General features: G+C 36.2%; 1 long non-coding RNA gene across 2 annotated transcripts in view; it reads right to left on the minus strand.

Moving 5' to 3' along the window:
• Positions 1-27,345, minus strand: part of LOC132230021 (uncharacterized) — a 146,785-nt gene that overhangs the window by 47,016 nt on the left and 72,424 nt on the right. For both annotated transcript variants that reach the window (XR_009451789.1, XR_009451788.1), the window contains exons 3-4: positions 2,574-3,768; positions 819-879 (exon numbers count right to left, since the gene is read on the minus strand). This is a non-coding gene — a long non-coding RNA (uncharacterized LOC132230021). The remainder of the gene's footprint in view (positions 1-818; positions 880-2,573; positions 3,769-27,345) is intronic.

A 27,345-nucleotide genomic window follows, 5' to 3' on the forward strand; every position in this document is an offset into this window, starting at 1 on the left:
CATGATCAAACATACAAGAATAAACATAAAGACAGCCATATATATGTTTTTCAAGACTCTAAACTCAACAGCAACAAAATTATAACTTGTGCACTCATTAGTTGTTTTACGCATATCCACATATTTAGCATTTTTCAATTATACCTTCATTGTGAAAAATAGTAGCACTACATAAAAATTACTGTATATTTACATATTTTGAAATAAATAATATAAAATGTGTTTCATAAACTTTACACACAGAATTTGGTCTCCATAATTTTTACCATTATTTTTTTTCAAATTATTCTAATTAATAAGTTTAAAATATTAACAGTCAAGATTCATGCATTCAATTATAGTAAAATATTTCAACATAAGTTCACAAATTCAGATGTGCAATAAATGGTAGCATCTGTTTTGAGTTTATCATAACTATAAAAATGTATATTTTGGTTTCATTGTCTTATTAGATCATATGTTTTTAAAAAAAGCATGACTTTATTCCCTCCTCCCAGATTTCACTTCCTTTTATATGGCACAACAAATTATAAAACACACTTTTTCCTTTTTCCTAAACAACTTCCTATTCAACCATATTTCAGCTATGTTATATGTATGGATATCTAGATATACATTCAAAGTGACTCAAACAGTATATTGCTCACAAACTCAGACAAAAATTTTTCAGAGGCGGGTAATATAAATTCTCAAACCATCAATTAAAATCCCAACAGCTAGATTCATAAAGAATATGAAACTAATTCTTATAACTAACACAGTCAAAATTACTTTTAATCAAAATATTAAATATTAATTGCTTTTTTACTTTTTTTTACCTGAGATGATTTTCTCCTATGATCACTTTCTTCACTTCTCATATCCATTTTAATTTTGTCCCTAAAACAACCACAAAAGGAGAAACATCAGACAACAGCTGTCTAGAAGGAGCATCTGGGTGGATGGTGGGAGTGAAGGTAGACGATCGAGAAGAAAACACAATATCAAAATGGGCAAAACCTTTTAAACTATTTTTTTTTAAGGCTTGGAAGACTCATAGAGCCCCACCCAAGGCTACTCATATGACATATAATGTGGTTTCATAGTTTGCATTTATGCATTCATTTTAGTTGGTGTTATTTTCACAGTAACAGTTTTGAAAGTGAAAGGAGGCATGGCTGTTAAAGAAGCGACTAGGTTTTGTACAATGAACTAGTGAAAGCTGAAAAGAGATTTGGATTTGGCATGAGCTTAATAAGATAATTAAGAGTGTGGAGATTAATGGTTTCTAAAAATAACATTTAAAATAATGTTTTTCAACTGAAGGATCTTGAAACATGAAAACAGGTTTATAAATGTTAATTAGGACTGTGAAAGTTGATGTTCCATTAGCTAAGGCAGCATAAAGGAACAAAAGCTATTTAAAAAAATAATTAGGGAACAATAACCCATAAACTTAATAAAACATTTTATTTGAATGTTATCAGTATATAGGATATTTCTAATTCCCCATAATTCTTTGTAGAATAACCAAAAAGAAAGTAGAATTCACCAGTTCTATATTTATTCATTGTTTCCCCTATGTTTTTTCAATATAATGAAATATTATTTTAAAAGCACAAGTTTGCTAATGTTTAGTCTTTTCATGGAAAATATGATAGTATCAATTTGTAATAAACAGATTATAGGCTTCATTTATACATTCTATAATTTCAAAAGCATTTTATTTTTTAAACAATTTTAAACATAATTATAAAGTTTTAATCAAAATTAAAATAGGTAGAATACATCTGTTAATCCTTATCCATTGAATGAAGCAAAACTGGGTTTTACTATAAAATACTTCAATTCCTTAGCTACTTAGTTATACAAACAGACATAATTATTAGAATGCAATGTATTTATCTGCTGAGCCAATACATTACTAGAAACTTAAAACAAGTTTATATGTACTTTTTCCACTAAAATGCTTAATGGCTATTTCCAATGCACTCTGCAACGGCTCTAAGACAAATGCTTCTTTTAAAGTATATTTTAAAAGACAGCATTATTGTGAAACAAGCTTCTTTTCTACTTAGCAACTGAGAACATAGTCTTTTCAGCCCTATTTTGATTATACTGAAATCCTGGTAAAATATTTAAATATAAATCCCCCCTAACTAATTTTATTTACCAGCATTTTAATGCTTATTCTAATATGACCCCCTTTTTTTTAGGAGTCCAAAAAAGTTTCTCCTTCCACATTTAAAATTATGAGTCACAAGCACATGAAAGATTTAGTTTCTTTAGCAAATAGGGCTAAACGCTCAGTTTTCTTAGATAGCAAAAACTAACCCTGTACGCAAAAAGCACAGATAACATATGAATGCCTTTCCAAAACTTCTATGTATATCAGAAATAAAAACATGTACCAACTTTTTCATAGAGATTTTTCTATTTTAGTTAATTGCTATTCTAAACAGGATTAGAGCAAGAGAGCAAAAGGAAAAAGTTAAGAAGAGTAAAGTGGGTGATGAGTTAAGAGTAAACTGAAAGTTCAAGGATTCCCTCTTAGAGAACAGTAGGCTTAAAAAGAACAACAAAAAAAGTTATACCTGATATGAAAGGTGCGATTTCACCAAGTGCAATACATTGCTAATTAGGCCTTATTTTTGAAATAATAAACGAAAAGAAGGCTCATTTGCTCATGAAGCCTTACAAAGCTGCTTTACAAAGCTCGATGCCTCTGTAGTTATACAAGCCAATGTTTGCTTTTTTTTTTTTTTTTTTTTTAGTTTGTTTTGGTTTGGATTTTTGTTTGTTTTTGTTTTTGAGCAGGAAAGTCTCATTTTTTTCATCACTGTTGCATGGAGTGGGACACACTCAGGTTTCTTTTTTTGCATTTTTTTTCTTCAGGGCTCCTGTTCTTTCTTGCAAAAAGAACCAGGGTGCTCGTCTTCTTTTTCTTCCTTCTCGGTATTCCAGGCACAAAGCACTGCGCAGAAGCTGCACCAATCCTTGCCGGCCCTGGCAGCGTAGTGGTCGAAGGTGGGAGAGACCAGGAATCCTTCCAGGCTGTGCTGACTTTAGAAATGAGGATTGCACACGTTGGTCTCCTGAACCAAAAGGGTGAGAAGGCAGGGTGCCAGTTTGCTACATTGCTGCAATGATCTCATGATCACTGCTGCTGTCGTCCTGTTTGCCCAGTTCAAATGCCTGTTCATTATAAACCAAAAAAAACAAAACAAAAAAAAAACCCACAAAGAAAAACAAAAAAACAAAAAACAAAACTCCTTGGATTCTTCAGCAAGCAGAAATGATACGAACATTAAAAAAAAAAAAAAATCAGCAGTAAGAAAAGGCAAAAAACCGAAATGCACAACACACAATTTTAGGATTCACTTGTTATGCCTCAATATTCTGTTTATATTTTCCCCCCTTTTTTTCCTTTTCCTATTTAGAGATAAGCAGCAGAATTTATCAGGCGTGAAAGGGACAGCCTCCTGGTGGCCTGCCAAAAACCCAGAATAAAGGCGAAGTTGTGCTTCAAAGCTCAGTCGCTTGCTGAGACTGGCTAAAGTCAAGTATTAAGATCCACCATTTTCTGAGCCGGGCTAGAAAAGAAGAAAAAAGTCAGGACGGTTGCTGCAATCCAAGTCTCCGTTGGCACCATCACAAAATCTCAGTCGTAAGGTCACATGATTCTCTGCCAAATGTAGAGTGCGTTCCCATCAACCATTCTGCTGATACTGCGAAGGCAGCTATTGTCTCGTTTAGACCCAAAGTTCAGCCCACTCTTCATTGAATTAGCTGAAAAAAAAACCGCATCACCTTTGGGGGCTGGGAGTCATGGAAACGTCTACCTGGCAAGCTGCCCACTGTTTCTGCCCATCAACCAGAGATGGAATTGTGCTGCCTAATGCAATGATGACTTGGAATGTGAAGAGTCGTCCAAAGTGAATCTGATTCTTGCAATGCCTGTTTGCACAGAAAACTCTGGCTTCTTGTAGTTCAGGGGCGGGGAGAGAAGAATCTCTCCTACTAAATGTAGCAAAAAGAAAAAAAAAAAAAAAAGGTCTGAACATGCCTACTCTGCAACTTTATTTCACAACACACCCAAATGGCTCTCAAATGGAAAGACTGACCGCCCTGCAAGTTTTCCAAGTTGAAGGCACCCTTGCTCTGTTTCCTTTTCCTCACGATTGAACGCAACAAGCAACACGCCCAGGACATTTGTTTTAATTTCTCACATTAAGATTTAAAAGCTCGGAGAGTCTTCTTGCGTTTTATTACTTTCTGATTTAATCTGGTGCTGATTTTGTCCTACACGGCCACAATAGTCACTGGCAGCAGTGGGGACGCGTGATTCTTGCCATCTCCCTCCAAGTGGCCCCCTGAGAGAAGAGCCAGTTGTCTCTTAGACCACACAAAACCCTGCGTGCGACTGGGTCCCGTGGCAATCTCATCGCCACCTAGCACAGCTGCTGTGCTTGTTTGCTGAGATTGACTCATGTAAGAAGTGCTCTTTCTGTTCCTTCACAAGCTACAGTTTGCCTGTCTTGCATGAAAGATGCCTTTGAAAGATGCAGGGAGTGTATCAACAGCTCTGAGGCAATAAAATGAAACGGTTCCCCCTCCCCAATGAATTTCCATTCTAGCAGGAGACCAAAGTTCCCATGGACAAACATTTCCATACTTTCTTAACAAAAGTACAGTGAATTAAATCTTTCACCATTTCCTTAAGCAGAAACTAAAGCCAAGTGGAAAAGCAAGTCTTACTAGTATTTAAACCAAACATAGTCAGTAGTATCGAAAACAATCATGTTCTCCTACTTGCATTAAAAAAATGTTTTGATGATGGGAGGGTCTTTATCTAAAGTATAATTTTGTTTGCAAAAAATAAAGTTATATTAAGGGCTTTACAAAATGATGGACTAATGTTACCCCTCTTCCATATACACACACACATTGAATAATGCATGACAAAGATATAAAAAGATAACCAAACCATGACTCGCCTAATAAAAGAAAATCATCCAAAGTATTCAAGGATCTAAGGAACATATCCTAAAAATAGTTTGTGGTCTTTTTTTGTATCATGTTTTTAAGGTCATTTTCTTTAGAAGCAATAGGAATGAAATGTGCTCATGCACACACACACACACACACAAACACAAACACACACACCAATACACACAAGAACTACTAGTATTCTGGTGTCCTCCCTATTTGTAATTAAAAAAAATTCTAAACCATAAAACAAAAACTAACATATGTGCGGAAATTAAAATTGCTTTTTTCTAGATGGTGAAATTCTGCACAAATTTTGCTCATGTCCTAACATGTGCTTAGAGTGCCTGGTAGGGAATCAAGCATGGTTTGTAGACACATGGGTCCCATGCCACAGCACAGCAAGAAAAAAGTAGATAATCTTTAATAGAAAGAGAAATTTTAATTGTTAGCTCCCATTCACTTTTTTCAGCAGATATTTATTAAGTAAGTATAATAAGCACAGGGGAACAGTAATGAATCACATGGGCAAGCCCCAAGTGGCAGTCATTCAGGAAGAACTTTCAAGTGAGAAAAATTCACTTCTAAATAAGTATTGCTAGTCCAGAGGGAGCATTTATTGGCGTCAACCTAGCCAAGAAACATACTAGCATAAATTGGAAAGTGGAAGTGAAATGGAGATTAAAAAACAAATTAGAGATAGAGATGCATTCTCTGTCTTTTTTTCTCTTTTTAACACAAAATTTACTCATCAGTTTTTCATAACTCTGCTTAACTTCCTTACAAAACCTAATGTGAAAATTGTATATTATCCTCTCAATTTAAAAAATGAAATTAAAGAGAAAAGAAAAAGAAACAGGAAACGTTCTCTTTCAGGAAGATGGAATAGACTTAGTTTTTCCTAATACTATTGCTAAATACGACTAAAAACAATCCTGGACATAATATAGAAAACATATGTAAGGAGACTTGGAAAGATGGATAGAAGAAGACAGACCAGTCAGGGACCTCAGGACTCAAAGAACTACATTAGTGATGGCGAACCTATGACATGTGTGTCAGAGGTGACACGCGAACTCATTTTTTGGGTTTATTTTTCTTTGTTAAATGGCATTTAAATACATAAAATAAATATCAAAAATATAAGTCTTTGTTTTACTATGGTTGCAAATATCAAAAATTTCTATATGTGACACGGCACCAGAGTTAAGTTAGGGTTTTTCAAAATGCTGACACGCCGAGCTCAAAAGGTTCGCCATCACTGAACTACAGAATCCCTCACCCCACCCAGCAGGGACATGAAGCCCTTTTACTTAGGTGTTAATGGTGGCCAGAGAGGGAGACGTGGACTTCTACCTACACCTGGCAGTGACAAAGTGTACTCAACTTTCTCTGCATCCAGTGTCTGATAACATGTACCCAAAACATCCAGATTTCAATTGAAAATCACTTCTCATACAAGAAGCAGGAAAAGCTCAAAGTAAATGTAAAACAATAATCAAGATGATAGAGATATTAGAATTATCTCACAAAGATTGTAAAGCAATTATGAAAACGCTTTAATGAGCAATCTAATGAGCAATCACGAACATGGTTGAAACATCTTTTAAAATAATTAAAACAATTAGCAAAATAAAAGAAGATATAAAGAACAACCAGATGGAAATTATAGAACTGAAAAATATAATAATGGAAATAAAAAAGTGAAGAGGGAAAAAAAAATCAGTGATCTGGAGGATAGAGCAATAGCAATTCCCAAATTTGAACCACACAGAGAAAATATGCTTTAAAAAAAGTAAACAGAGACTAAAGCAAATTTTTAATATAAGAAAAAATAAAACATCAATATATTATACAAACATTCATTAAAGCAGGAGTATTAACATTAATATCAAACAAAAGAGACTGTAATGCAAAGAAAATTATCAGAATCAGAGGTAAGCATCATAAAATTATAAAAAAAAAGACAATCCATCAGGAAGACATACAAACCCTGAATGTTTATACACAAAAAGAACCTGTAAAATGCAGAGTAAAAACTGGTGAATAGAAAAGAAAAAGACAAACCCATGATTATAATTGTAAACTTCAACACAGCTCTTGCAACAACTAGACAGAAAATTTGCAAGAATACATAGCTCAAGGACATCATCAACCAATAGGATCTAATAACATTTTTTAGAATTTTCTACCCCCAAATAGCAGAACACACCTTGTTTTAAAGCTCCCACCAACATATTCCAAGATAGGCCATATCCTGATCCATAAAAAAAAAATCTCAACAAATTAAAAGTAAGTAAAACTGTACCTTGTACTTTTGGGCCATAATGAAATCAAACTAGAAACCAGTAATAGAAAGATAACAGAAAAATCTCCAAATACTTGGAAAGTAATCAACTTACTTCTGAACAATCCATAAGTTAAAGAGGAAGTCTCAAGGGAAAAAATACACTGGAGTGAATGAAAATACAACATAACAAAATATGTGGGATGCAACCACAGCAGTGCTCAGGGGCCAAACTGATAGTACTAATTGCATACACTAGAAAAGAGAAACAGTCTCAAACCAATAATCAAAGTTCCAACCTTAAGAACCAAGAAAAAGAGCAAAATCAATCTTATATAATAAAAGGCTAATATGCAAATTGACTGAACAGCAGAACTACTGGTCACTATGACATGCACTGACCACCAGGGGGCAGATGTGCAATGCTAGAGCTGCCCCCTGGTGGTCAGTGCGCTCCTACAGGGGGAGCGCCACCCAGCCAGAAGCCAGGCTCACAGCTGGCGAGCACAGCGATGATAGCAGGAGAAAGTGTAAGAAGTGATGGCTTAGACCCATGGGAAGCGGGCCTAAGCCGTCAGTCAGATACCCCCTGAAGGCTCCCGGACTGCGAGAGGTCACAGGCCATGCTGAAGAACCCCCCCAAGTGTATAAATTTTCATGCACCGGGCCTCTAGTCTGAAATAAGGAAGGAAAGAAGTATTAAGGATAAGAGTACAAATAAATGAAATTGAAAACAGAAAAACAATAGAGAAAAATCAATGGAGCCATGAGTTAGTTATTTGAAAAGCTCAATAGACATGGTAAACCTCCAGTAAGACTAACAAATAAAACAGAAGATACAAATTACCAACTTTAGGAATGAAGCAGGCTATATCATTACAGACCCTGTAGATATCCAAAGATAATAAGAAAGAGAAAACTACAAACACTAACCCTCAGAACTTAACTTAGAAATAGTGCACCAATTGTTCAAACCACAAATTACAACTTACCCAATATGAATTGGAATATTTGAAAAGCCCTATAACTATTGAGAATATTAAATTTGTAATTTAAAAACTCCCTCTAAAGAAAATCTCAATTCCAAGATGGTTTAGGTGAATAATTCTAATATATATATATATATATATATTTTAAGTTTTAACACCAATTCTACACAGTACACAGTTTGGAGAGAAAACAGAAGGAAAAATTCCCAGTTTATTTTATTATAATTATATTATCCTGACAAATACAGTATAAAAAGAGAAAAGTATAGACCAATATCCCCCATAAATATAAACTCAAATAATCTTTTTTTTAAAAATATATTTTATTGACTTTTACAGAGAGGAAGAAGGGAGAGAGATAGAGAGTTAGAAACATCGATGAGAGAGAAACATCAATCAGCTGCCTCCTGCACATCTCCTACTGGGGATATGCCCGCAACCCAGGCACATGCCCTTGACCGGAATCGAACCTGGGACCCTTCAGTCCGCAGGCCGACGCTCTATCCACTGAGCCAAACCAGTTTCGGCAACTCAAATAATCTTAATAGTATATGTGCAAATAGAATTTAGCAATATATAAAAAGAATTATATAGCATGGCCATTTGAGGTTTGTTCCAGAGTTGCAAATCTCGTTCAATATTCCAAAATCAATCCATATAATTCGCCTCATTAACAAGCTAAAGAAAAAAAAATCACTCAATGATATCAATGGATACAGAAAAAAAGCACTTGACAAAATTCAGCATCTATTCATGATTAAAACCGCTCTGATAAGTAGGAACAATGGGGATCCCCACAATTTGGTAAAGATATTCTACAAAAACACCCGACACTTAACATTATTTTATTTATTTATTTTTGTTAATCCTCACCCAAGGATATTTTTCCATTGAGCTTTAGAAAGAGTGGAAGGGAGGGGCTGAGAGACAGAAAGAGAGAAATATCAATGTGGGAGAAACACATCTGTTGGTTGTCTTTTGCACACACCCAGACCGGGTATCGAGCCTACAACCCAGGTATGTGTCCTTGACTGGAATCAGACCCTTCAGGCCATGGACTGACACTCTATTCACTGGCCCAAACCGGTAGGGCACATTATTTTTAATGTTAAAAGGCTAAATATTGTCTCTCTAAGATCATCAGCGAGGCAGGATGATCTTTCTCATCACTCATATTCAACATAGTGCTACAAGTTTCATTCTAGCTAGTGCAATAACACATGAATGAATGAAAAATAAATAAATAAATAAATAAATAAATAAATAAGGAGAAATACAATGCTAATTAAAAAACTCAATAGATGAAATATTTAGGTATAGATATTTAAAAAAATGTACTGAATTTGTATGCTATGAAAACTCCAAAATGCTGATGAAAGAAACCTAAGAGCTCTGGAGAGACTTTTTTTTTATGGATTGTAGGTCTCAGCATAATAAAGATGTCAATTCTTCCCAAATTGATTTATAGGTTTAATAGAATTTCTATCAAAATCCCAAGATTTTTTGTAGAGCTAGATAAAATTGTTCTAAACTTTAAATAGAAATGCAAAGAAAGTTGAATAGCTGAAACATTAGGAAAAATATCTTAGAAGGAATTATCCAATTTCAAGACCTACTATACATTACTTAATATAATAATATTAAACATAGTAAATGTCTATATAATATATTATTAATCAGAAATATAGTAATAGATTACCATTTGACTGTTATCAAGACTGCATGGTATTGGTAGAGGAATAGGTACATTGATCAATGGAACAGGACAGAAAGATCTAGAAATAGACCCCCCACATATATGCTCAACTGATTTTATTTTTGACAAAGATGCAAAACCTATTTAATAGAAGAAAAAGTCTTTTCCACAAATGGTGCTGCTGGAGTAATGGATATCCATTGGCAAAACCAACCAAACAAACAAAAAAGAACAAAAAACAAACAAACAAACAAATGGCACAAGAGAGAGAGCAAGCTTTTTGATATCTATCACATATCATATAAAAATTAATTCAAAATGGTCACAGACTAAAAGTTAACATAAAACTATAAAATAACATAGAACAAAGTCTTTGGAATCTGAGCCTGTGCAAAGAGTTCCTAGAACTGACCCCAAAATCACAATCCATAAAGAAAAATAGATAAATTGGTCTTTATTGCAATTAAAAAAATTTTGCTCCACAAAGGACTCCATTAAGAGGATGGGAAGAGAAGCTAAAGGTGGGAAGAAAATATTTTCAAACCTCATGTCTGAAAAGGAATAGTGTCTAGAAAATATAAAGAACTCTCACAACTCAACAGTAAAAAATAAAACAATCCAAATGGGAAATGGGCAAAAGATAAGAAGAGACACTTTATCTATGAGGATATACTGATGGCAAATAATCACAATAAAAGGTGTTAATAATCATTATCCGTTAGGAAAATGCAAATTAGAATCACAATAAAATACCACTACACACCTCCTAGAAGAGCTAAAACAAAAAACGAAAAACTAGTGACAACAGTAAACATTGGTGAAGGTACTGGACCACTTAAACTATTGCTGAATAGAACGTAAAACAGTACAGCAACTCTGGAAAAGTTTGGCATATTTTTTAAAAAAACTAAACATATGTTTTCCATAAGACCCCACAATTTGACTCTTGGGCATTTATCCCAAAGAAATGAAAGTTTATGTTCATGCAGAAACATGTACATGAGTGTTTATAGCAGCTTTTTTCATATTAGTCAAAAACTGAAAACAACCCAGATGTCCTTGAACTGATGAGTAGTCAAACAAACTGGTACATCCATGCCATGGGCTACACCAAGGAACACAGTATTGATACACTCTTCTGAATGATTTCAAGAGAATTATGCTGAATGAAAAAAGCCACTTTTCAAAGGTCACATTCTCTATGATTCCATTTTTAAATCCTTGAAATGATAAAAGTATAGGAATGGAAACAGATTAATAGTTAAAGAGTTAAGTCTGGTATGGGAGGGGGAGAAAAGTGGGTGTGGGTATAAAAGGACAATATAAGGAATCTTTATGAGGATGGAAATGTTCGATTTTTTGACTCTATCGATGTCAATATCTAGGTTGTGGTATTGTACTACAGTTTTCAAGATGTTTGGGGAGAACTGGGTAAATAATACAGGGTACCTCTCTGTTTATGCCTTGCAACTGCATAGGAGTTATTAAAAATATTTTATTGTAATTTTCTTAGGTAATAAATACACCAAGGCAACTGCTTTAGCTGATTGTTTGCACTGTCATTGTGTTATTGTAAAGAAAACTCTCCTGGAAAAATCTGAATGTCCTCTTGTTTTATTTGGACTTGAAATCCCAGAACAATATTCTGTAAACAATAATTTGATCAGCTAGGAAAATTGGCTGGATAAAATTTTTCAAATCAGGGGTCAGCAGAATTTATGTAAAAGGATAGATAATAAATGCTTTAGGCGCTGCATGTCATATGGCCTTTGTTGCACCTGCTTGACTCTACTACTGAAGTATGAAAATAGTCATAAACCACACAAAAAATGAAAGAATGTGGCAGTGTTCCGATCAAACTTTTTTTATGGATGGCAAAATTTAATTCATCAATTTTCTCATACAAACTATGTGCTTTTTCCCCCCAACATGCATTAATGTAAAAAACATTTTTAGTAAGTAGACTTTACAAAAACAGGTTGTGGATTTGGCCTGCTGCATACAGTTTGCTGTCTCCTGAGCTAAATTACTTTTTTGGAATCTTCTATTGTGTCATGATTCCGTTTGGTTTCCTTTTCATTTTCTTCTACAACATCTTCTACATTGCGAAGTTGCTAAGTCCTCCCACTCAGGAGTTCCCCTCACTGTCCTTCGGTCTATGTTTTCTTTTCTCATGTTGTCAAGGGATACAAACCAAGTTTTACTGCTAAAATGTGGAGCTTTGACAAAGTAAAAAATTGGATAAAGTTATCTTCCCAATATAAACAGTTTGATTTTTTTATAATTTTACTGAGAAATAGTGCTGCCTATTATAGGGCTTCTTTGATAACCCATGTCTTGATAATCATTAAAAAAGGAAATTACATGAGGCAAAGCACTTAAAATATTCAAATTTATCTAGACCAGAAGTTGACAATCTATATATATAAAGCCAGCGACCAGAACGCTGTAACGACCGAACAACCAGTAGATATGACACCAACTGTGGCCAGCAAACCCACCTGATCAGGGGGTGGGGCAAGCCGGCCAACCTTCTGTAGCCCCTCCCCCCAGCCGGCCCTGCCCCTGATCGGCCTCTCCCACCCCAATTGAGGGCAGGGTGGCCAGCCAACACCCCTGTGGCCCTTCCCCCTGGCCGGCTCCCCGCCCCCCCCCATTGCTCCCACACACCAATGGGGGGGGGGCTGGCTGGCCAACTTCCTACAGCCCCTCCACCTGGCCAGCCCCAACCCTAATGGGCTCCCAGCACCCTGATTAGCCCTCACCCCTTCCCCAAGCCAGCTCTGCCCCCAATTGGCCCCCTCAGTCCGATCAGGGGCAGCGCTGGCTGGCCAACCATCCATGGCTCCTCCCCCAGGCTGCTGGCCCTCAATCGTCCCCCCACCCCCCACCCCATTCGGGTTTTTCCGGCCGACCAGCCTACTGCCCACAGCCCCTCCCTGCGGCTGGCACCATCCCTGATCAGCCCCCACCACCCTTGTCAGCCCAAGGCCCCTCCTCCCAGCCAGCACTGCCCTTGATCTGCCACCCACACCAATAGGGGATGGGGCTGGCCGGCCAACATCCCATGGCCCTTTCTCTGGCCACTGACCCCTGATTGGCCCCCCCACCCCATTCGGGTCGGGGCAGGCCAGCTCACCACCCACAGCCCCTCCCTATGGCCAGCCACACCCCTGATCAGCCCCTACCATCCCGATTGTCCTGCACCCCCTTCCCCCAGCCAGCTGCACCCCTGACTGGCCCGCTCACACCAATCGTGGGTGGGGCTGGCCAGCCAAGCTCCCATGGCTCCTTTCCCAGATGCTGACCCCCAATTATCCCCCCTGACTCCATTCAGGAGCAGGGCCGTCCAGCCCACTGCCCATAGCTGGCCCCACCCCCAATTAGCCCCCCCACCCCAATCAGGGGTGGGGCCTGCCAGCCAATCGTCTGTGGCCCCTCCCCCTAGTCAGCCTGGCCCTGTTTGAGCCCTGATCAGAGTGGGCCGGCCCAGCCAGCCAACCTCCCACCGTCTCCTCCTCCTGACAGGCCTGGCTCGATCCGCTGATTGGGGCTGGGCAGGCCAGACCCTACCCGTGAAGGAATTCTGCACTAGAACTCTAGTATATACATAAAATGGCTATAAGAAACAGTGTGGTATGTTGTGGTTGCAGGTATTCCATGCATGGTGATGGTTAGGGAGTGGGGGAGAGCAGAGGTGGCATTGAAAAGCAGGGGAGAGGGGGAGATAGTATCTCATGACAGTAAAAATGAGGCTGAAATTATTAAATTAATTAAACAAGGAGGCCATTAGTCTGGGGTGGCTTTGATGCCATATGGTCTTTAAACAAACAAAAACCTCAAGGTTAAGATATGGAAAATATGGAAAACTAAGGACAAGTAATCACAACCAACCAACTAGACCTTCCCAAATAAGGCAACTGCCAAACAATTCCCTTGCTTTGTCTTCTCCATGAAAGTATTTTCCCTAGAAGTGTCTTAGCTCCTCTCACCACTTCTGGTTTCGTGCTGCACAACTGGAATCAATTTTTGCTCAAATAAACTCAAAATGTTTAATGTGTCTCAGTTAATCTTTTAAAAAAATAAATAAATCAGGGAAAAATAAAACCACGTGAAGCACAAAGAAAAATTCAAAAGCAAAGCCAAGGTGGGAGGAAGGATAGTAAATAGTCACTTGTATTTTCTTGAAGTCAAAATAGTCCTTGGAGGCCATGTGGGTAAAGGGTAGGCATCTACTAGAATCATTATTTTTCTGAAAACTAAGGTTTTCCCCCCTCACAAAATTATGCTTAATTAATGACACTATAAAAAGCAATTAAATCATTTCATATAAATGAAAACTCTCTGAAGTCCTCAGACAATATTGTCTAGAATTTCCTTCAAAAATTAGAATGAGTAGATGGAGAACAAAGCCCTTTGTTTTAATTTACTGACTTCAAATAATTAATGTAGAAAATAAATTGCTTCTTATTTTTACCCTCCTGATCAACTACACACCAAGACTCATTAAAAACTCATGACCATTCATTATCTTTGTATCAAATGGGAAGTGATGAAAAGTTTTAAATAAACATGATTTCTTATGATACTGACCATAAAGCAAAATGAGGTTTTGTCATTACCGATATCAGTTAATATGTATACTTAAAAGTCATGTGAAAACCCTTTAATGAATAGATGTATAGAGAAATATTAATTATTATAGAGCACTCTCAAATTATAGGCCTTGTTCTAAGCAATTCATGTGAATTGATTCAGCTCATTTATGTCTGCTTGACTATACTAGATAATTATGCTAGTGTAACACTACCCATGATGTGGCAGAAAGAGTGCTGTTTTTCAGTGTTTGGTAACACTGGTGTTTTAAGTGGCTTAGGGTTCTAACCATTACTTTTGCAGTAACTATGGAATTGCACATTTCAATTTTTATTTTTCCAAAACACAGAAATTGAATAACATGCAATTTTCAGTATATGGGTCTTTTCTAAGTAATTAAAAAATGCCTCATTTGCTGCTTTTGAATATCTGAATCTTCTCAGATCTAGAGATTTGGCCCACAAGTAATCAGAAGATTCTTTAGGGCTTTGACTGATTTAAGAATTTGGGGTACTAAGATCATCCCCCTGAAAGCACACAAACCAGATTACAGGGGTTAGAAATAAACAGATTTAAGATTAACAACAAAATTCAAGCTCCTAAATTCAAAGAGCGTATCATAAACACTCATCTTCCAGGGGACTTTTAATAGGTTTACTACTATTGTATTAAGAGTTTGGAAAGATAAATTATATCACGTTTAAAATGAATAAACTTGTGTAGTTAGAAATGATGTAGACTGGTAAAACTGTTAGTTGTCTTATTGATGAGACTTTATTTAAAGTGATCATTTATTTTAGATATGCATGGCATTTCATTTCCTGGTTCACATAGCAAGTGAGGCTCATATATTAAGTACGGAAGTTTTGGAAATCTGGCATCCTTCTTGCCCACTTAGTGGCTCTGTTTTATATAGTAACTAATTTTAGATTTCATGGCAATGAAGGGCTTTAAGAACCGGTTTAGAAAAATGGACATTTGTATTAGAAGGGTTAAGCAACAAAGACAGAAATAGCCAAGATATTTCTTTTCACTTAATGGGAAGCTTCACAAGGGTACTCTTGGCTTGATATCAAATGTTCATATGACTTTGTCAGTTGCATCCCTGGCAGTAAGTGGTAAAGCCTTTGGACAACACATTCTACCTTTGAAAAGCCCTATATGACCTGACTCATATACTGTCCATTACTGACACTTTTTAAAAATATATATATTTTATTGTTGTTTTTTTGTTTGTTTGTTTGTTTGTTTTTTTACAGAGAGGAAGGGAGAGGGATAGAGAGTTAGAAACATCAATGAGAGAGAAACATTGATCAGCTGCCTCCTGCACACCCCCTACTGGGGATATGCCCGCAACCAAGGTACATGCCCTTGATTGGAATCGAACCTGGGACCCTTCAGTCCACAGGCAGACGCTCTATCCACTGAGCCAAACCGGTTAGGGCCATTACTGACACTTTAAAATAATTTTGCTTTTAGATAAAATTGTCCTCAACCTCCCTACGAACTTGTGGCTGTGCTGGTGTAATGTCATCTTCCAGGTTTGCATATCCTCCATATATGTGATAACAGATTCTCTTTAAAGGGGTTGGGTTGAACCAAGATTGGGCAGAATTAGCAAAACATGGATTATTCATATGCTGCCATCTGTATTCAAATGTGTTAAATTTACCCCAGATCTATTATGGGAATTCTCCAGATTATTGTCATCTTGATGGCTATTGATCTGACTGCCTCTTTCATTTTTTGTCTCCTTCACATCTCTAGGAAAACCAAATGAAAATACCATGAGATGCTTACGAGTGGAATCATCTCAGGGACTATAGAAGGGATTCACTGCTTATATTGTTGCTGCAAACTTTTCTCCATTTGATATCAAGAAATATTCCCATGCCTTCCAAATACTTACAATCTTGTGGGAATGATAAAACATGTCAAAGTGTTTTTAACATATGGCTGTTTTTTACTCTAACTCACAGGGGTGGGGAACATCTGGCCTGGGGGCTGTATAAGGCCAGTGAAATCATTTGGTCTGGCTCTGCCAAGGCATTAGGGGTAAGTTAATTAAATGTTTGACCAAATATAACTGGCTAATTTTTAAGTAGACAATTTTGTATGGCCGGCGAATGTTGTTATGAATATACAAACGGCCCTTGCCAGAAAAAATGTTCCCCACCCGACATTTGTCATATGTACCTTTAAAAGTAGAATGTGGAGACATGGTGACAAAATGTAATATGGTATCCAGGAATGGGTCCTAGAACAGTAAAAGGATATGAGGCAAAATCTAAGGAAATTTGGATAAAGTATATAGACTGTAGTTAATCGATCATGTGTCAATATATGTTCATTAATTGTGACAATTGTATAATACTAATGCAAGATGTTAACCATGGGGAAACAGGGTGGGATGAATGGGACCACTGTCTTTGCAATATTTCATGAATATAAAAGATTTAAAATAAAAAGTTCATTGAAAAAAAAGTAGAATGTGGTTGAAACAGGTATAAAGAAAAATTTGGGTGACAAGGGGTAAAAACAAAACGTAGAAAAGCTTTATGCACACTTAGACATTGATGGTTAAATAAAACCCTGGAAATTAAGAACAATTCTGTGACATAGTTCAAAATTCACTCTGTGCTTTAAGTATTAAAATAATAATATACTTGATAGGATGTATTGCAAAGCTTTGTCTGACATTCAGTGTGGTGGCATCTAGAAGGCTCTAAAGAAGTAAGCTATTAGTGTAGTATCTATTTTAGCTCACAGGCAGTAGCATACCCATTTTGGGGCAGAAGATAGCAAGGAAAAAGATAAAGTTCCAGGTGTGAGTAATAAATCATCATTAGTTGTATGTTTTGCTTGATTAAATAGTGTAAGTATGCTATAAGTATCAATTCTATGCTTTCAAAATAATTGTGAAATTTATTTCTAATGAACAAACTCCACTAATTGTTCATTCAAGTGTGTTTTATTATTATTTGAAAACTAGAGGCCCAATGCACAAAATTCATGCAAGAGTAGGCCTTCCTTCCCCCAGCTGCTGGCACCAGCTTCCCTCTGGCACTTAGGACCTGGGCTTCCCTCGCAGCCCTGGCTTCATCGGAAAGGTCTTCCGGAAGGACATCTGGTCTAATTAGCATATTACACTTTTATTATTATAGATGAGGAATAATATGAAAAGAGAAGAATGTGTGTGTGTGTGTGTGTTGTGTGTTGTTTGTAGTGTTATTTACTTATAGTTAAATACAGCTAATTTCTTTAAAATTTCAGTTAAAAGAGAACATCTTACTATTTGTTATTTTATGATACAAAAGAAGACTCTAGATCAGCAAACTAAAAATAATATTTAGATGCCCAGTATACTTTGGTTTAATAAAAAGAATCTAACAACTTGAAATCAAATCTGTTTTAGAAAATAGCTTAGAGTACAGTTAGAGTTAAGGTCAGAGTTGACTATTTAATTTCATTTGCTTTGTTCACTTCACAAACAAGGCATCAATGATCACTGTGTTTAGCTGAAGGTATTTGAGTTTGATAATGGAGGTTCTAGGAAGATAAATGTCTAGGTAGTGAAGAATGGATCTATTTAACTATTCAGTCTGAGCTTCTGAAATGTTAGCATGTGCATGTGCATAGACCAGAATTTCTTACATATGTTGAGCAAGCACAGTCAATATGTTTCATTTCAAAAGGTTTATTGCTTAGATTACACTACAAAATGCCTTTCATCATATATATAATCACAAGAATCTAAGAATACATTTGTAAGGTCCTATCAATATTTAAGAACTTATTTTAGAACTTATCCCCTCCTACTCCCTTCATTATCATTTGTCCAAATTATAATTGAATTTCCTAACTTTTTTTTTTTTATTGACTTCAGAGAGGAAGGTAGAGGAAGAGAGAGATAGAAACATCAATGATGAGAGGGAATCATTGACTGGCTGCATCCTGCACGCCCCTTACTAGGGACTGAGGCATGTGCAACCCAGGCATGTGCCCTTGACCAGAATCGAACCTGGGACCCTTGAGTCCACAGGCTGACGCTCTAAACACTGAGCCAAACCAGTTAGGGCGAATTTCCTAACTTTTATTAAAAGTAGTGTGAAATCATCACTTGCATTTTTTTAGATCTCTCTGTTGCCTGTTTAATATACTTCTTTTAAAGTTTAAAAGAGTTTTTCTTCCCACTGTTCATCTCAATTGGATAACATTTTGTCAAATATTTTTCTTTTCCTGGTTGTTATTTAATGCTTGCTGGAATTCAAGAAATGACATTGACCTGATGAAAATAAATAAACATTTTCGTAAAAAGCAAAACAAAACAAAACAAAACAAAAAACAGTGAATTGTAGAAATAGTTTTTCTACAGTTCCAGACATGTATGCTTGCTAGTAACAGGGAAATGACTTAAAACTTAATTCCGGGAAGTGCTTTTTAAAGACTAGGAAGTTACTGTGGGAGTCTCCCCAAGAGAGCACACCCATACGCCCCGCGTCATGACTTCAGTCAGGTATGTTTCCACAGAGGCTGGAAAGCTGTGAGGAGGAATCCCACGCAAGAGCCTGCCCGTTGAGACGGGTAAACCAGATCATCTGAGACCCATTTTGCACTGTGATGCTAAGTCATGCAGTCAATCTGTGCTCACTTTTTTTCTCCTTTGCAATAGGAATACAGATAGTAATGACCTCATTAGGCTGTTGAAAGAATTAAATAATTAAACTCACCTAAAGGGGTTAGAACATGTTTAGTACATGGTAAGCATTAAAATAGCATTAGCTATTTTAGTTGTTTTCTTACGCCTCAGAGTTGTCTGTCCAATTGAAATACTTAATCACAAAAAAGCTCTCTAGCAATATTTTCCAGCAACATTATTTATGTCAATGATGCTACCATTATGGTGCATTGAAATAATGCTGTATTTTACATATATCATTTGATAATTATAGCATCTTCAAAAGTTAAACAAAACAGGCATTTTTGTTGTTGTTGTTGTTGTTAACCCTCACCCAAGAACATTTTTTCCATTGATTTTTAGAGAGAGTGGAAGAGAGAGGGAAAGATAGAGAGAAACACTTTGGTTGGTTGCCTCCTGCATGAAGCTGGGACGGGGAGGAGCCTGCAACTGAGGTACATAGGTATGTGCCCTTGAAGGGAATCAAACCTGGAACTCTTTGGCCTACAGGAGGACTCTATTCATTGAGCCAAACTGGCTAGGGCACAAGGCAGGCATTACTGTTGTCCCCTACTAATCAATGAATGGAAGGTCAGAGTGATTAACATACTTGCTTAAAGTAATGTATCTGGGATATAAAACCCAAGAACACATTTCATCTGATTCCTATCCAATGTCTAGATTTTTTTTTTCCCACTGAGCATGTAGTTTGGTAAAAAGTAAATCTTTTAGCTTGTGTCTTTTCTTCTTGTTTCTATCCTTCCCTCTCTGCCTATCTCTCTCTGGTTCTGTCTCTGTCCCTGTTTCTCTTTCTCTGTTCCTGTCTTCGTTTCTTCCCCTGTCCTCCTCCCCCACCTGTGGGAGTAGTGAGGATAGGAGGAGGCATAGAATATAAAATTATGTTTCCTGTATAATTATATTGAATATTCTCTAGTCTCGGTTAGACCACTAGACGTTGGGGTTTTTGAGGTCAGGAAATAAAATTCACTAAAAATAAGCACAAGTAAATAGCTTTCAGTTTGGTGAAATCTGAATTAACTGGACTGTTTGCTTTATGCAGGGAAGAACCCAGGGAATGTGCGGAACGCCTGGAGCTCTGTTTTACAGCATTCAGTGAGAATTCAAGTTGCATTAGACTGCCATACAGTTTTATCAGCATAATAAATAAACATACCAAAGATGCCTCTGGTGATCATTTTCACCAACAAAAGGCCTAGTTTAGAAAAGCACTTCAAAGATTTTTTTCTATGTAATTATGACTCTTCATGATTAAATTTTATTCCTTTCAAATGTAGTGGAATCATTTTTGTTACCAACTTACCCAAAAATCAAATTAATCCTATAAAGAATAGTAAGACTGAATGTATTATTAAGAGAACAGTACAAACTTAAATGTCTGTGAATATTAGATTGCAAAAAAGTCCTTATATACTACCTTAAATGGAAACTTGAGATTGAGACCTAAATCTAATCAGTATTTTAATATAAATTCAGGTTAATTTTTTTATAAACCACAAATATAAAGTCATAATAAAACAACTTTATTATGATTATATAAATGATTATTTATTTAAAATATATAATGTTACCTGATAGTTTTTAAATATTTAATTACTCTATAAAGGTTCCTTTAAAGTAAATTTATAATCCAGAAAACCCATAAGAACACATAACATTATTCTATTAGATTGCATTGCATGTATTTAAAGTGTAATTACAATTTAATGTTCTAATGGAAAATTATGAATCTCTGGTTATCAGATTTTTTTCTTTACTAGGGGAAGGACGTATTTTCTGTCCTAACCTATATTAGTTCAGGAAAGTTGCAAAGGTATAGATGTTAGACAGAAAGTAAGGGTTCACACTAGACAGTTATCATAAAACCTCCTATTTGAACAAAATGCCACATGTATTAAAAATAAAAGTATTATGGCAAACATAAGCATTTAAGTGTTTGAATCATGAAATTAGTATAGTTAATTAAGTCTATTGTTTTAGTGACTGAAAATTCAGCTAGATTCAGTTATATAGTGCTGATGAATTAGATTATAAAGTCCATTATGATGCCTTGATTATTAGAAATTTTCTTAAGATTGACAAGGTGACAAAAGAGAAAAATGCTATAAAAAGGATCAAAAGAGTAATATTTAGTCATTTGTTTTCATAAGGAGAGCTTTCTACAGGTTCTACATTACATAAAAGGTTTTGTACTGGGTATAATCTTATAATCCCTTGCCTTTCTGTAAAAGAATACATACATGTGTTCAATCAACCAAAATCCTCCTGCCTCTTTATTATTTACTAGAAGCCCAGTGCATGAAATTCATGCACTTGGGGTGGGAGATCCCTCAGCCTGTCCTGTGCCCTCTCACAGTCCAGGAGCCCGTGGGGAGTAGGCCTGTCAGTTAGACATCCTTAGCGCTGCTGTGGAGGCTCCCGCCAACGCTGCTGCGCTCACCAGCTGTGAGCCCAGCTTCTGGCTGAGCAGTGCTCCCCCAGTGGAGGGCCAAAACTGGCTCTCTGACATCCCTCGTGGGGTCCCAGATTGTGAGAGGATGCAGGCCAGGCCGAGGGATCCTACTGGTGCACAATCAAGGCTGGGGAGGGATGTGGGAGATTGGCCAGTCAGGGAGGGACGGTGGGAGGGCTCCAGGGCATGTCCAGACTGGCTCACTCGGACCCAATAGGCCAGATCCCAGCAGCAAGCTAACCTACCATTTGAGCATCTGCCCCCTGGTGGTCAGTGCACATCATAGGAAGCAGTTAAGCGGCCTTAGCATATCACTAGCATATTAAGCTTTGATTGGTTGAACGGACGACTGGACACCTGGACACTTAGCATATTAGGCTTTTATTATATAGGATTGGGTTTAGAATACCAGTTAGGGGTTTTTAATCCGATGACAAATATTTTTATTTATTTATATTTGAAGGGGTATTTACTTCAAAATATTTGATAAGTAGAAGGAGGGTTAGTTTCTTTCATTAGAATTTCAATTCCATGAGAGCAGGAATATTTGTCTATTTTGTCAACTGCTGTATCACAGTGCTTTGAAGAGTGCTGGACACAAAAGAGGTGCCCAATAAAAATTTGTCAAATTAATTAACATTGTGTTGTTCTCATTTGTTTAACTATCTTGCTAGGTGGTTTTTCTCCTGGGGAAACGATAACAACGATAGAGTTTTATACCAAAGTTTAAACTTCACTGACCAAAGTAATATTTTTAAAAAATTGACAAATGTAGAGATTGCTTTATGAAAATCATTAGTATAATGGTAGCCATTAATGCTCAAAATCACAACTGCAGCAATGAAAACATACACCTAGAGTCTTTCTCTATACATTGCGAGTATACACACCCCATAGCTTTTATTATTTCTACAACAGGAAAAACACTCTACGTGGTATGCCATGCACTTACTTTTTAAAAAAAACATAATTTGAGGATAAATTCTTTCTTCCTCATTAATAATAAACTAGACACTAAAAAATATTACTGCAAAGAACTTGGTTATACCATGATTTTTATGAATGTTTCTCAATTTTAAATTTTCCAAACACCAGTTACAATGGGTTTTCTTATCAATGTATGATAAAGTAAACCATGAAATAAATGCACTGCGGTATTGTGAATCCCCAAGAGGGAAAATGTCACTTTTTAAATGTGGTGTTTAAAAGATGTATTTGCATAGGCTATCTCATTAGACTGTGGTTATGAAGTTTATTATTAATGTTGATGAATGAGTAAAATAAATTATTTCACCAAAATATTTGCTTTGGATTTTAGTTTTCCATCATGGTATGTAGATATGACCAGTCCAGCATTTTTTAATAATAAGATTTATGATCACGATGTGGGAAATATCAAGTGACCCATCCTCCCTCAGAAATCTGGGAGAGCATCGGGAAGGACCACAGTACTAAAGAGCTACATTGATTCTCAAACATTTCATATGCATTTATCTACCACAACGTGCAAGCATGTTAGTTGTCATTTCGGGCATTTTCACCATTTTTTAATCTTACACTGGCCATTTATTCAATTAAAAAAATTGTGTAGGTGAGGTAGGGGATGCCAGGAATCTTTTCCACTCCTGATGTTTTCTTCCACATAGAGAGATCCATGCCTCTCTCATTTTACTCAAATTCCAAGTGACCTAATCTGACTGATATGTTTTAAAAAAAAACTCTCCATGCATAAATTAACTTCCTTATTGCCATAATATTTTAGGCGATGGCCTTCCTAAAATAAAATGGGGACCCTCCCACAAGGCAGATCTAGTTATTCTAGTCCAAATAGGTGGATAAATTTGTCTAATTATGAGATTATTATCCAAAAGCCCATATACCTGTGGGTCTATGTCTCCAATCTAGTCCATAGCAAATGTCATATTTTGGCTTTCCATCTGCCTCCTCTTTTCCCTTCCTTTGTCTTATTTCACAGTTGCTTCAGCACTCCAGGGAGCCTGTAGTGAATGTGTTTATCAGGTCCCTTAATAACCCGTATAACCTATTGAAGAAAAATCAACACGTGGAATTTTGCTTCCCTTGCAATTTGAAATAGATTCAATTTGTGGTTATGAATTCGTCCTTTTCCATGCTCTCTTTAGATAATTCTTAGTATTATTTATTTTCCAATGCAGCATGAGGCCAGAGAGAGTTTCCTGGGTGTCGTTTTGTAGCAAGCAGTACTGAGTGCATAACTAATTCTTTTCTTCATACATGATCATTACTGATAAATCATTAACAAGAAGATACTGTGTGCAGTTGGGGATTGTTTTCCAGAAATACTGTTAGATTCACTTTCTCTTGCCCAGGTTTTTATGGTTAGTGGTGCTCAGTTATGAGATAGTTGGCCTGTGTTTGAACTGTAGTCAGTGAGTGACCCAGGAAGAGAGCAAACCTCACCGGCCCACACAGGGATCCGACTCAGGCTTCAGCCTCATTAGCTCTATGACTCAACCAACTGAGCTAATTAATAACAGATGTACACTTACTATCAATCACTGACTTCACTTCTTAAAGACTTACGGGTTTATAAATTGTATTGAAACATATCTAGAATAAATTTGAGTGTGCTATATATTTAATATATTTGTAAAAGTAGAAAACTTTATTGTCTTTTCTTTTCAGAAATCTTAATGCCTTTTTGGTAACTGCATCTAAATAAAAAATGATCCTGAATAAAAACTACACCAAATGCGTCCTTCCTCTATGTCTCCCATGACATACACACACACACACACACACACACACACACACACACACGTTGGTACACATGTCCTGTGGTGTTTATAAGCTCTCTCATGGATATCCAGTATTCTACATTAACAATTGTCTTTGGAACAATTGTCTTTGTAAAAGATAGTAATTCTGGGGGGGGGGGGAAGGCAAGAGGAAAAGAGAAATACCGTATATGAGATGGAGTGACTTCATAAGAGAAGCTATAGGCATGACTATGAGAGTGGAGCAGAACTATTGTGAACAGGACATTACAGACCATCACTCATTCATTCATAGTTTTGCCAGGAGTCAGAATTGACTCAACAGCATCTAACACACACATCACTAACATGGTTGATCAGTTCTGTTTGTTTTTATTACCAGTTTTTCCTATTTGTGAATCAGTGCCCTAATTTCTTCCTAAAGGTCTTCACACTCACCAGTTCAGTCACCCATGATCCACCTTTTATTTCTTTGCTCTGCATTCTCCTCCTATTATACATAGACTGATGAAAAAAAAAATTTCTTGAAAAAAATAGCAGTAACCCTAAAGAATCTAGCAAAATAATGTTTTCAACATAAAGTGATTACTAATAGAGTATCCTGAGAATACACATCTTGTGATTAGCAAATAAGTTTTATCAATTATATTGTTAAAATATATTGGCATAAATAAAAAGAGCAAAATAAATTAACTGGATGCTCCATGATGATTAAGGTGTTTGGACAATCTGTACTACATTATAAGTGGGTAATCAGGGGCAAAAAATTGCCACTTGTTTCCGGAAATTCCTTTTCTAAAATTGTATTCTCTGCTGTAAGACAATGAGAGATATTTATGCTTTGTAGAGCTGAATAAACACATGACTCTTTTTCTAACTTATTTTCTGAATGAAAATTGTATTATAATACTAAAGTTCCAACTTGTGAATTTTTCTAATAGAAATAAATTATTTACATGAGCTATTGTCAGATAAACTTCAGGCTCATATATTTCAGAGTCATAATTTCAAGTCCCTGGTTTAAATTTACCCCAACATGACTTGTATTAATTCAGCAGAGTGAGAGTTTTTAAAAGCAGATCTATTTAAGGCTTTAACTAAAACAGTTGCTTTATTTCCCCCCTTTTAGTATGGTGTGATCTGTCACAATCAATTCTTGATCTTTGCATTTTGATTTAACATCCTAAATATACTTTATAATTCTATTCAATGTCTCCATTACCTGAATTCGTCACCACAACGCTCAAAACACGTATTAAGTGTTGCCGTACATTTTATCATTGCTGGCTATTTTGGGTGTTTGGAGAAGCTTCGATGCCTTTGCTCTCCATGATCCCGACTCCATTTCATTTCTACCATCTTGATGTTCCCGCCTAAATTATTTATAACTTCCCTTCATCATGAATAACAAAGTCTTCATTGAAAACAATTCCTTGTCTTTAAGTGGGTAATCCGTACATTGAGTAGGTTTTAATTATCACTATATTTACATTATATCTACAAGAAAAAAGAATAGATACATTGGCCCCAAATAGTGACCTCTATGTAGTTGACATCTATTTCCCCCCAGGTTTCTTGGGCATTTCATAGCCAAGGACAATTAGACTACCTATCAGGATCATACAAAGGTTCGAATATAGTTTTTCTTCAGGCAAGTACAACTCATAAAGTCAAGTTTTATCCTCTCATTTTAAAAATGAAAGACCTGCATTGCCCAGAGCAATTTCCTGGATATTTTCAAATATGGGTCACTCATGTCTTTCTAAAATAGAAGTTGCAACCACAAGGTTCAAAGAGCCCTAAAAAAACACTGACTTAATTAAATAAATGTCAGACAATATTTTACTTGCATCTCTAGAATTTTTATATGACTCACGATATAGAAATAATATACAGCAATATACATGGGACTCCAGTTATGAGTTATAGCAACATAACCCATAAATATCTATTATGTAAACAATGTTCTTTTTAGGGAGGTACAAATAGCAAAAAATAGACTATTAGATACACAAGGACTTGGTATGAAGTTGTATAAATGCCCAAGGGAGGAAAAGTATATTAAATGTAATACTTTGAGCTAAAAAAAAGCATATTTAGATCACTTAATTGTCAATTTATTGATAGGAGAAAGCAACTGTTAAAACAGCAGGACGAATGGAACTGGCCATGCCCTTGCTGATACAACATACATAACATTTGTTACATCAAAACCATCATGATTTGACCCCTTAGAGGCTATGTAGCAAATGCTAGTACACTATAATTAAGGCTCTTTGATCCAATTCTGAAATCAATCAATCAAACAAACAAACAAAAAACACACAACAGCAATGACCCAGCAAAACACCATTGCTAACATCCACATTTTTATTCAGTATAGACAATATCCTTCCAATGACCAGGAAAGAAAAATTCCCTCTTCATGGAAAGAATCCTCACGCTCATATTGCTGAATTCCATGTCATAAATGACCTCTAAAGGGCATTCTAATTGACAAGCACAATATGAATTAATACTTTATTTTTTAATTTGTTTAATATTTATTAATTAAATTGATTGGGATGACATTGGTCAGCATGAACATATATGTTTAGGTGTGGGTTTCTATGTAATAAGGTCTGTAAATTGCACTGTGTGCCCACCACCCAAAGTCAAATCTTCTTATGTCATCTTATATTAGGACCTCCTTCTTCCCTCACTCCCTTCATTGTGGCAATCACCACACTGCTGTTTGTGTTCACAATTTTCAGTTTTATATCCCACATCTGAGGGAAACCATATAGTTATTAGCTTTTTCTGACTTATTTCACTTAGTATAATGTTCTCAAGGTCCATCCATGTTGCTGCAAATGGTGCTATTTCATCCTTTCTTATGGCTGAATAGTATTCCATTGTGTATATA

The sequence above is a fragment of the Myotis daubentonii genome, chromosome 3, assembly GCF_963259705.1.
Source record: "Myotis daubentonii chromosome 3, mMyoDau2.1, whole genome shotgun sequence".
In the NCBI taxonomy this organism is placed as follows: domain Eukaryota; kingdom Metazoa; phylum Chordata; class Mammalia; order Chiroptera; family Vespertilionidae; genus Myotis; species Myotis daubentonii.